Source organism: Nerophis lumbriciformis, linkage group LG05 (assembly GCF_033978685.3).
Source record: "Nerophis lumbriciformis linkage group LG05, RoL_Nlum_v2.1, whole genome shotgun sequence".
NCBI lineage: Eukaryota > Metazoa > Chordata > Actinopteri > Syngnathiformes > Syngnathidae > Nerophis > Nerophis lumbriciformis.
In genome coordinates this window covers 29136251-29148747 of record NC_084552.2, presented here as the reverse complement: position 1 = coordinate 29148747, position 12497 = coordinate 29136251, and the positions used below count along the sequence as shown (strand labels likewise).

At 40.6% G+C, this 12497-nt stretch overlaps 1 long non-coding RNA gene across 1 annotated transcript in view; it reads right to left on the bottom strand.

Moving 5' to 3' along the window:
• Positions 1-3728: 3728 nt before the first annotated feature.
• Positions 3729-12497, bottom strand: part of LOC133605769 (uncharacterized) — a 34912-nt gene continuing 26143 nt past the window's right edge. Inside the window, exon 3 of the long non-coding RNA XR_009815179.1 lies at positions 3729-4182. This is a non-coding gene — a long non-coding RNA (uncharacterized lncRNA). The remainder of the gene's footprint in view (positions 4183-12497) is intronic.

Here is a 12497-nt window from a genome sequence, read left to right as displayed (position 1 = left end):
ATCCATTACACTGGAGCTCATCAAGGTTGTGTTCTAAGTCCACTCCTCTGTACTCTGTACACTCATGACTGTACCCCTGTCCACCATTCAAACACCATAATCAAGTTTGCACATAAACCAACAGTCATTGGACTCATCTCAGACAGTGACGAGACCCCATATAGAGATGAGATAAAGAGATTTTCAGACTGGTTTTCAACGAACAACCTGGTTCTTAACAGATTAAAAATAAAAGAGCTGATTCTGGACTACAATAAAGGATGAGTCTAACCCTGCCTCGCTCTGTATAAATGGCGAATGTTTGGAGAAAGTAAAGAGCTTCAAATTCCTTGGCGTCCATCTGTCCGAGCCTCTGATAGTCAACCAATACTACTGTCACCCTGAATAAGTTCAGACAGAGACTCCACTGCTTGAGAGTGCTTAGCAGGAGCAGCATGGAGTAGAGGCTGCTGACGGCCATCTATAGAGCAGCCATTGAACCCATCCTGGCCTACTGCATCTCAGTGTGGTACACAAGCTGCTTCGCAACAGACAAAAAAAGCCCTGCAAAGAGTGGCGAGAGCAGCGAAAAAGATTAATGGCTGCCAGCTACCGTATGTGGAGGATATTGCTGCCTCTCGCCACCTCAACAGAGCTAGGCATATTGCTAAAGACTCCTTTCGCCCAGGAAACCACTGGTTCCAAATGTTACCTTCTGGCAGGTTTTACAGAACAATCAGATCACATACTGTACAACCAGACTCAGGAACAGTTTCTTTACAATGTGCCTTTAACAAATATTTGCACCGAACCTCGTTGCACACTGCTCTTTTATGCTGCTAATTGTTTGTATTGTGTTTTTATGTCCTGTTTTTGTATTTACATTTAAGTGATTTTATGTCCTGTTCTTATGTTTACATTTAAAGGACCTTCTGGAGTTGCACCACTCATTTTGTTATTTTTGTAAAACAATGGCAATAAGCCTATTCTATTCTATATGTCATTCATGCACGCTAGCAATGTCACAATTTAGACTCCCGGGGCTGGACAACATGTGATGCATGCACTCAAAGAATGTCACAATTTATCCCCCAAGAAATATGTTTTGCAAATGTTATTACATCATGCATTCTGGAATTGTCACAATGTATCCTTTTAGAGCTGGAATATAGGTCATTCTTGCACTGGAACAATGTTGTAATTTTGACCATCAGAGCTAGACTATATGTCATTGATGCACTCTAGCAATGTCACAATTTAGTCTCCAAGGCTTAAGAGCTGGTGTATATTTCATACTTGTACTCTAGTATTGACACAATATTCATTCATGCACAGCCCCAAAAAGCTGGAATATTTGTCACACTCGAGCAATGTTTTGACAGTGCTCTTTACTAAATTGTGGTTTAGTACATCTAACCAGCCTTACAAGTGCAGACCACATGTAACCGCACCAGCCCAGGAGCTTCGCATCCAGTAACTTCATCCCAAGAATCATCTGAGACGAGCCACCTGGAAAGCTGCAACAATTGCTTTGCATAACCAGATTATTTCTCCAAAACTCTCAGAAACTTTCTCAGAGAAGCTCATCTTCATGCTCTGTGTCTTCACCGATGTCTCAACTCTGATTTTTACTTTTTATTTGTTAATTGAGATATTTTTTCAACAGCTTTATTTTTTCTTTTACACATGTAAAATATATGATCTTCGGCTTATATGCATGTCCAGCATTCTCAGTAGAGAAGCCAACTTCTCTGTCTCCAGACACCTCTTCCAGTTCCACCGGCGAGACACTGAGGCGTTCCCAGGTCAACTGTGGTATAATCCCTCCAGTGTGTCCTTGGTCTACCCTGGGGCCTCCTTTCGACTGGGCATGCCCGAGAGGCCTCATCAGGTCTTAAATATACCCAAAAAGTCCAGGGCAGGGCCAAGGTCAGAGCCCTTTGCGTACACTTCGGATCATTTTGGGACACCATGTTAGGAAAAAACACACCATCTGGTCTCCTTTTTTGAAAAGGGGGACAACCACCTGTCTTCCAATCAAGATGTACTGTTCCCAATTTCCACACAATGACTTGTCAACCAAAACAGTCTTATAACATCCAGAAATTTAGAGCAAAACTTGTCGACACTGAGCATGCCTTATCCTCACACCATCAGTGAGGTCCCCACACGGCATTGGCAGGACACTCCCCGCAGGCCAATCCCGCAATGTCCTATAGGTGTGTGTCCTGTAGGTAGGAGGAGCGGAGAACCCACACAGCCCACAAAAAGACCCCCAACCCATGCAGGAGGCGACAAAGACGTACGGCCAGGAGGCCCACCCCCAAAGCCCAGGTCCAAACATGTCTATCCTTCCCAAATTCAATCTGCAAACGCCCCATAACGTTCCCAACCGCCCCAACCCGACTCTGCGGAGTCCACAGTGACAACCCCACGCAAAAACTGCACAGCCACCATGCTTAACGCGAACACCGCATGTGACCTGCCTAGACAGCAATGCGTTCTCACAACGACGCCCCTCAACGAGGAAAGACGCCAACACATGCCGGCACCAAAGCCAGCCGGCAAGCCAATGCCAGCAGGTCCCTACAATTCCGTCAGCGCGTAGCCACCAACCGCGTCTTCGCAGCACCAATACCCGCCAAAATTGACGGAAAAGAGTGACTAATCCTGCAATCTGTAACAACGCACACATACGGTGACCACCGAGATCGCAAACCTCCGGACCCCAACCTCACCCATCGCCCGGCCAATCGGGCTATCGAACATTGGCCCAGGCTCACCAAACACCTCAAAGCGCCGCCGACCACACCCAGTGATACACCCCCACACAGCCGCAGACGGCACCGGGGACCACCTCAGAGAGGCGAACAGCCCGTAGCCCCCCTGGAGAGGGAGGAAACCACCTGCAACTCAGCAGGCATCAGGCACCCAAGTCAACCCACCACCAGTCCGACCGCCCCCAAGCGTGCCCTTTCAAACAAACAAACAAAAAAAACAACCCAAAGCCTGTTCGCCATAAATGCCCAGTGCCGCCAATCCCCGCAATCCATCTGGCACGTCCCGGCCAATCCCCCATCAGAAAAAAAGGCCAAGAGTAGCCAGCCCGGCACCCACAGCCGGCCCACCACGACACACCAGCAGATCCGCAGCTGCGCTCAGAAATGCACGCCTGCCACATCGGGCAGTGACACACACACACTTACACATACACATTTTTTTTATTTTATGTCTTCACGCTGTTTCTGCTTGCAAGTGCTGCAGTTGCCTGTGTTGACTAACATATGCCAGCATTGTCACTGCGGCACACATGTCGATGAAAAAAAAAAAAGAATGGTACAGCAGTATGGTACAGTTTTTAATTCATTAGTACCGCAGTCCTTTTTTAGTACTGTTATAACCGTACATCCCTTGTCATCAGACATTTCAGCCACAGAACATAATTGAGGCAAATAGTGTTTACGATGGATACTGACAGACTGGTTTTCGGAAAAAACTCACACTTTGTTATGGATATTTAAAGTTATGCAATAATAATAATAATAATAATAATAATAATAGATTTTGTTTGTAAAAAAACACTTTACATTGAGTAAACAACCTCAAAGTGCTATAGTGTATTAAACAAAAATAAAAATAAAAAGATAATAAAAATAAATACAAATAAAAACTAGAACAGCCAAATAGCTGAAACTAGTATGCATATATCTAAAAAAAAAAAGAGGCTTTTTTAAAATGAAGGGTTTTTAAGCCTTTTTTAAAAGCATCCACAGTCTGTGGGGCCCTCAGGTGGTCAGGGAGAGCGTTCCACAGACTGGGAGCGGCAGAGCAGAAAGCCCGGTCTCCCATTGTTCGTAGCTTTGTCCTCAGAGGTTGGAGGAGGTTAGCCTGTCCGGAGCGGAGGTGTCGTTTGGAGGATTTGGGGGTGAGTAGTTCTTTGAGGTAGAGGGGGGCATTTCCATGAAAGCACTGGTGGGTTAGTAGGTAGACTTTGAATTCAATCCTGAGTGGAACAGGAAGCCAGTGAAGGGATTTGAGAGTTGGCGTGATATGGTCATATTTCCGCACTCTCATCAGGATCCTAGCAGCACTATTCTGTATGTATTGCAGCTTCTGGATGTTTTGCTGGGGATCCCGATAAGAAGTGCGTTGCAGTAGTCCAGCCTAATCATGCTGTCTAATCAGCATCTTGGCATGTCACACCTGAAAGGTGGATAGAGTATGTACAGAACACATTTTTGAGTTCATGAAAAATAAGAGCAAGAAAAAATGCTTATATTTCTTTGTACTTTCATGTATTTCTGCTCTTATATACACTTGAACGACCGAGAAGGTTTTGAACAAATGTTAAGCAATTAAAAAAGTTTCAACAGCAAGTGAGGCGCCAACAACGGGGTGGTCTCCAACCTATCTTGGTCCGGGATCGTGTTCGTGCGACCGTTAACACGTGTTGTCATATTTACATCTTTGTTTGTATTTATACTCACCGCTTTCACCGAGATATCCGGACAAGAGTGTGCTTTACAAGCAAAGTTCAACTTCTTCTCTCTGACCGCCCTTGCCCCCCTCAACCCTTCTTTTGTGTGACCTTTCCACTGTGGGCACAGCTGTCTCCCTCATAAACTGGAATATTTCAGTCAAGTAGCTCAACTGTTATTTGGTCTTCAACAGATATGTCTCCATTGTTGTACTTGACCTTCATGAAATGTATGTATTATTTCCTTGCAATAATTTTTTAAACTGCAATAAGATGTCCCCCATACTCACTACACCCCATTGCCCTATTGTGCCGTATAGGACTTAAGATAGGAAATGTATTTATGGCTTTTCTTTTACCCCTTGTCAAATGATATTACTACTCATTGCAGTGTAGCGCCGCCTGACAGCCGGCATTTATCAGCGCCAATTTGCTGCAAGATGCTCGTTGGGTTGACTAAAAGCACACAAAGACGTTTAATTAGCTTCAAATTGTCAACGTTATTGACTGAAGCAGCACATACAGACTTTGGTTACCGTATTTTTTGGAGTATAAGTCGCAACTGCATAATAAAGAAGGAAAAAAACATATATAAATCGCACTGGAGTCCGGCCAAACTATGAAAAAACTGCGTCTTATAGTCTGAAAAATACGGTAAGTGGAACTTCTTCATGTGTTCATAATTTCACATACAGATCTGCAAAAATGACAAAATTGTGTGTCGTACATAGGCAGAGTTACATGAGTTAAGCACTGCTGATGCAGTGGAAACAAAATAATGTTTACTTGAGCATGCTTTGGTTAGAATTTTTAAAAATCTATTCTAAACCGCCATATAAGTGTCAAAATACGTAAAGCGCTGGTAATATGCTAAGAAAAAAAATTAACAATGAATTAAGTTTGCATTTTATTTGAATATATCTTGTTTACATTTGACAATCCTTTGAGCATTCTCAATGGTTATGTAAGTGTAAAAATAAATTAATGTGGTCTTATTAGTGTCATGACTTGGTCCTGGGGTTTAGTTTTTCTAGAAGGCAACGGAAAGTTGGCTCGGGCGAGACGGGAATGTAAGTACATGATTTATTTAATTTTATTAAAAAAAAGTACAAACGAAAAGCGCGCACAGTGGCGGAGAAACAACTTGGCTATGAAAACAAATACTTGCACAAAGGCAGAAACTATGAACAACAAAAAACACTAACTGTGGCATTAATAAACAAAACTTACTTGGCATGGACAAAAGGAGCAGCATGAACGATGGACATGGAAAAAGTGTCAGGAATGTGCAGATCATAAATGTGGGATGTCGCCAGCACGACAAACTGAAAACAATGAACTTAAATACTATAGACATGATTAGTGAAAGCAGGTGCGTGACGTGACAGGTGAAAACTAATGGTTACTATGGTGACAAAACAAAACAAAAGTGCACAAAAAGTCCAAAAACAAAACCGAACATGACTAAAACAAAACATGATCACACAGACATGACAATTAGGTTGTTGTTTTTTTCTACATGTAAAACACTTTCTTTTGGTCAACATAAAATGTAATGGTGGTTCCTTGTTGAAAATGTTGCATTGATTTTGTTTTACAGACCTAAGACAATTTTTGACTCCGTCTTTCTAAACAACAAAGACAGAGTTGTTAGATCAGGGGTGTCAAACGTAAGGCCCGAGGGCCGGATCAGGCCCGCGAACAAGTATTATCCGTTCCCCGGGATGAGTTTCCTAAGTTCTATTCTATTATATTATATTCTATAAGAATTAACCAGAAATTTTTCACTGAAAGAAACAGCTGTTTTAAATGTGTCCACTGGATGTCGCATAAGCAATTATTTGTATCTTTGTAGATGATGCTACGTATGTACAAAATAAACCACATGATGTTAGTACATCAGTCGAGTAAAATGAGCAAACTACATAAATAACATCCTGTAACTTGACTTTGATATAACAATTTTTTTATCTTGATAGATTGAAAATGAACACCAATGAGTTGACTGATGAACATTATCACCTAATTTACTCAGAAAATATAAATAACCACAAATAAAGTATATATTTACTATTAACCGCAACAGGTAATTGTAAAAAAAAAAAAAAAAGATTATGATTTGTACAATTTCAGAATGTGCTTGTTCTATTTTTAAACAAAGAAAACAATCTGAAGTTGTCTTTATTTTTTAATTATCGTGCTGTGATTTTACCAGTCCGGCCCACTTGGGAGTAGGTTTTTCTCCATGTGGACCCCGGTCTAAAATGAGTTTGACACCCCTGTGTTAGATGCAATTAAACCACCTCCTCACCACACCCCGTCACGCTGAGTGAACCTTCGTCCCCACCCCGGCAGCCATGTTTTGTGGTTTTGTAGCTTTCGGAACTTAAATACATTGGCGATCGCCGTCAGCAATCTGTTTTCAGTGACTTTCACAACAACACAACATCCCAGATGATACAGTGAGACCAGCGGGCTGTCACCACATCATGTCACCACATCATGACGCGGGCAGACGAGAGTGAGGAAGAAGAAGTGAATCTACGGATCTAGTACTATAGTATATGCTACGGCTAAACCTAAACAGAGTCTGTTACTCTTCTATGCTAGATCCTTGATATATACATGTGTATACTGACAATAAAATGCTTTTCTCTTCTTTATCATGTCAACAACTCCACTGCACTGCTGCATCGATTACTTGTAAGCAATAGAGACTCAAGCTGGCTGTGCCCTAAGCTGCGCTACGAGCCACTTTGCTCACGTAATAACGGATTATATTACGAACTGGTCCATTGCCGAACACAGTAGGCACTGATCCTTTTTTTTTTTTTTTTTGTCCAGCTTCCCAGGCAAATCATATAGTTGATGTAGATGCCCATATCGGCTGTTCAGATTTACTTTGCAAAAGAGAAGTGTGGGTGGGATACATCTCTTGTTGCCTTATTTGTATTTGACTTTATTAAATGTATTTATATTATCATTTAGTGCAGCCGGGCCGGAGCAGGAGGGGATAGAAAGAGAAAAAAAAAGAAGATAGAGGGGGAAATTGTGGGGATGAGAGGGGGATTAGACAGAGAGACAAAAACAACAACAACAACAACAATAGAGCAACATCAGCAAATACCACATGTACAAAAATGATGGTAAAAGTGATAGCAAATAAGCAGTTAGCGAAAATAAAAAATAATACAGAAATGACAATGAGCATTATTACACTACAAATGGATCAATACAAATATCAATAGAAATAGCGCTATTGATAATGAACAATACCAATAATTTACCTCTATTATCAACAATACAGTTGTTCAAATACAACAATACATATACCGTATTTTTCGGAGTATAAGTCGCACCTGCCGAAAATGCATAATAAAAAAGGAAAAACACATATATAAGTCGCACTGGAGCCCGGCCAAACTATGAAAAAAACTGTGACTTATAGTCCGAAAAATACGGTACTTAATGATAACTTGAGATACGAGCGAATGCAGAAAAATGGAGGGGAAGAAAGAGAAGCAACCTACATTAACCTTGTAGATTGTTATAGTAACAATAGGTTAAGCTTTGTCAGTGTGCCATGTGTTATACCCAGTTTACCCTAGGGCAACAACGTTAATATATGTTTGATGAAACGTGATTATGTACATGAGTGTATGAATGCATATGTACTTGTATACGTACAGGATGTGTATATGTGTTTGTACAGTGAGTGTATATGTACAGTATGTGTATGTGTATGTTTGTATAATGAATGTGCGGGTGGATGTACAAACTTTGAGTTTGTAAATATGTACTGTATTTGTGTATGTATGTGGGAGCGTAGGTACCTATGTATGTATGTATGTATGTATGTGAGTATATGTGAATTTGTATGTACAATATATTTGACTCCCAGTGTGCGTGGGAGCCAGAGTACAGCCCCAGTCCAATTGGATCAAATACACATAGGTAGGTACCATAAGGTTAGAAAAGTTGGTTTTGCATAATGGGCTCCTTAAACAGCTTATTTAAACGGAACCTGTGATGATTTTTTTCACACATATCCACAATGTTAAATGTCTGCGTTAAACAATGCCTGAGTGTCAAATCATAATGTCCATGGGTTTGGACATAAGCTTGCACAAAGCTTTGGTAGCCTCTGACCACTGTGTTTTGCAGTCTTTTAAAAAACATTAGATACAGTGTGACGTCACAGCGTGGTGGACATACTTATTTGGGCATTTCTAGTATCTGCTGTGGGGCAACCTCCTCCCCCTACGATTTAGGCTGTGAGACTGTTCTGGCTCCTTTCCGTCTGCTCTGATGTTTATGAAGTAAATACTTCCCTGTTTATTTGACACTTTACACATGACTGTTTTGTCAAGATAGGCCCATACAAAATTCAATCCGGACGGGAAAAAACTCACTTCTACTCAGTTTCAGGAACCACAAGAAAAAGTCAGATGAGCAATTATTTTCATATAATTGTGGAAAGCACATAAAAACACAAAAGTGAAAACATTTTAACTTTTTTATGCAGTTTTGTATCAATGTGAGAGTGGGCAAGTGTACCTAATTGTTTGACTACTGAATCCATTGACTTGTTCATGAGGTTTATTTTCGACCGTGTCTAAAAAAAAAATTAATAACGTCTTTAAGATTTGACAGGCCACAATTTCGTTGTGGCTTGTGCAGCCCTTTGAGACACTCGTGATTTAGGACTATATAAGTAAACTTTGATTGATTGATTGATTGAGTGTACATTTTTAAAAAGGTGGAGCTTGGACGCTTTCAATTACAATCTAAAGAGAACCCCTTCACACACAAACTACTTGCAGACACATGCAGAAAGTGGGTTATAAATGATCAAAATGTACAGAAACTTTACAGGAAAACATGTATATTAGCTAAACCACAAGAAGGTGTGTTGAATGTAGGTTAAAACCGTAATAGCTCCCCTTTAAAATTAATTCATCATTTTGTTAATTTTAGCATTCTCAGCAGTTACAAAAGTGTAAAAATAGGTTTAGCACAGTTAATATGGTAATAAATACACAAAAATAATAATACAACTATTACAAAGGCCTATTGTGACAATAAATTAGCATTGTCCATGCTCCCACCTTTTCTTTACAGATAGTTTCATTTTCAGTGCTCATATAAATATTAAAACAAGTCAATCAATGTTTCCTGGCTGGTACAGCAACACAAAAAGTGCCTAAGTTAAAGAATCATGGTTGTCATAGCAATGATGATCATTTCAACGCTGAACTTAAGTGTGTGCGTTAACCCTAATTATGACTTACTATTGCTTTAAATGGACACAAAAGGACGTCAATGAGAAAATATGGAAATGGGAGCAAAAGGGGAAATTGAGCTGCAGCTGTTAAGCCTTTGGGGAGGTGATAAGCTTATCTTTACCATTTTCATTTCTCCGTCCAAGCAAACAAAAAAAATGGATATGTGATAAAGCACTGAAAGCAAGGAGGGATACGTTGCAACAGCATAGTACTCTAGTCATACAGTATAGAGGATCTTTGACTTGTTTTTATTTTCCTCCTGTCACATAGATAGGGGGTCTTTGACTAGAGTTTTTACAATGGAGCCTTAAAGGGGAACATTATCACAATTTCAGAAGGGTTAAAACCATTAAAAATCAGTTCCCAGTGGCTTATTTTATTTTTCGAAGTTTTTTTCAAAATTTTACCCATCACGCAATATAAAAAAAGCTTTAAAGTGCCTGATTTTAACCATCGTTATAAATACCCGTCCATTTTCCTGTGACGTCACACAGTGATGCCAATACAAACAAACACGGCGGATAGAACAGTAAGGTATAGCGACATTAGCTCGGATTCAGACTCGGATTTCAGCGGCTTAACACTGTCTGATAAGATAATTACTAACAACTATGAACTAGGTTTACAGCATATGAAATACATTTGGCAACAACATGCACTTTGAGAGTGCAGACAGCCCATTTCAGACGCGCTAAGAACATATATTTTTCCACAATTTCAGCACTCAGGTTAACCATACCTAAATAGACACAAAATACTGCATTACACAAGACTACCCGAATGTATTCGAATGATTGAAAAAAATAAATGTTTTTAAGCTAAATTATTGGTAAACACAGTTTATGTATAATAATTTACGTAAAACCGCGAGTAATGAATAAAGTTTTCATCGATTAATATATTATGTAGACATACCCTCATCCGCTCTTTATTCCTGAAAGCTGATCTGTCCAGTTTTGGAGTTGATGTCAGCAGGCCAGGGAAGCTAGGGTCGATATTCTTCTCTTGATCATCTTCGGTGGCATAAGGGACGGTGTGAGCCAAGACATCCAGGGGGTTTAGCTCGCTCGTCTGCGGGAACAAACTGCCGCCATTGCTTGCCGTGCTACCGAGGTTCGTTGTCCCTGAATAGCTCACACACTCCGGCAGATTCAATGGGGGTCTGGCGGAAGATTTCTTTGACTTTATCGTTGGATATGCATCTGCTTTGAGTGTCGCAGGATATCCACACATTCTTGCCATCTCTGTCGTAGCATAGCTTTCGTCGGTAAAGTGTGCGGAACAAACGACTGAACATTTCGTCGGCTTTCCCCACACCCTCGTATTTTGAACAAATTTCGTCCAATTTCTTGCCACTTTCGCATCTTTGGGCCACTGGTGCAACTTGAATCCATCCCTGTTCGTGTTGTTACACCCTCCGACAACACACAGACGAAAGTGAGAAAATGGCGGATCGCTTCCCGATGTGACGTCACGTTGTGACGTCATCGCTCCGAGAGCGAATGATAGAAAGGCATTTAATTCGCCAAAATTCACCCATTTAGAGTTCGTAAATTGGTTAAAAAAATATATGGTCTTTTTCTGCAACATCAAGGTATATATTGACGCTTACATAGGTCTGGTGATAATGTTCCCCTTTAAAAAACAGTAGAGCGCTCTAATACAGGATCTTTGATTCACGTTTTTGTGGTCGGTCTTCAAAAAGGGGATTTTTGACAATGTTTGTTTTGCAGTAGATCCCCTAAAAATGGCAGAATGCTACTGTAACATAGAGGACCTTTATGTAGTCGGTCCTCAAAAACAGCAGGGATGGATCTTAGTTATTTTCTTGCAATCAGACCTCACACAAACAACAGAGCCCTGCTCTCATGTAGACAATCAGAAGCAGTGTTTTGTTTTTGTCAAATAGAAAACCTTTGATACGGCAGAATGATCGAGCAGCATCCTTGTCCAACATTTTTGAAGTAAGTTCTTAAAAACAGCAGATCTGAGACACAGGATCTTTGACTCGTGTTTTTTCCCAGTGTGTCCTTAACAAATAAAACACGTCTGACACAGGACCTTTGACCAGTGTTTCTTTGCAGTATGTCCTTAAAAATAGAAGCAATCAGTACTTAGAACACCAAAAAAAAAGCACATTTGACTGTGGTATTGTTTTCAGTAGAATCTTAATAACAACAGATAGACAGTTTTTGATGAGTGGTTTAAAGCAGCGCTCAGTAACTTTTCAACCTTCATAAAATATGTTCATAACTTTTGGGATTATACATGGACTTACAACTAGTTGAATGAGGGGGTCTGTATCACTTTTACTGGCACTAGGTGACTTTGAGGAGGGTGGCAGGAACCCCGCCACACAAAATACTACAAATATGCTGACTTGCTTTACGGCATACGTCACACCCCCTTTCCTAATTTGTTAAAAAGACGGAAGTCGATGCGAACGCCTATGTGCAATTACTGCTGTCATGGCAGGAGCTTCAAAACAACCAAAGAAACAAAAAAAAGGGAGGCTACCCGGATAAAAGGACCGTCAAGGATCAGCATTGGCCTGGCTTTTACTCGCTGGCGTGAGCTCAAAGACAAGGAGGGATTTCAGACCTACAAGCGGTAGAAAATGAATGGATGGATGGAAATCAAAATGATAATACTAATATTAGCTATCGGAAAATTGTGTGGTAGCAATAAATAGCCACCAGCTTGATAGTTTGCAGTTCCACACTGACACACAAGAACTGTATAAAAAAAAACAACAA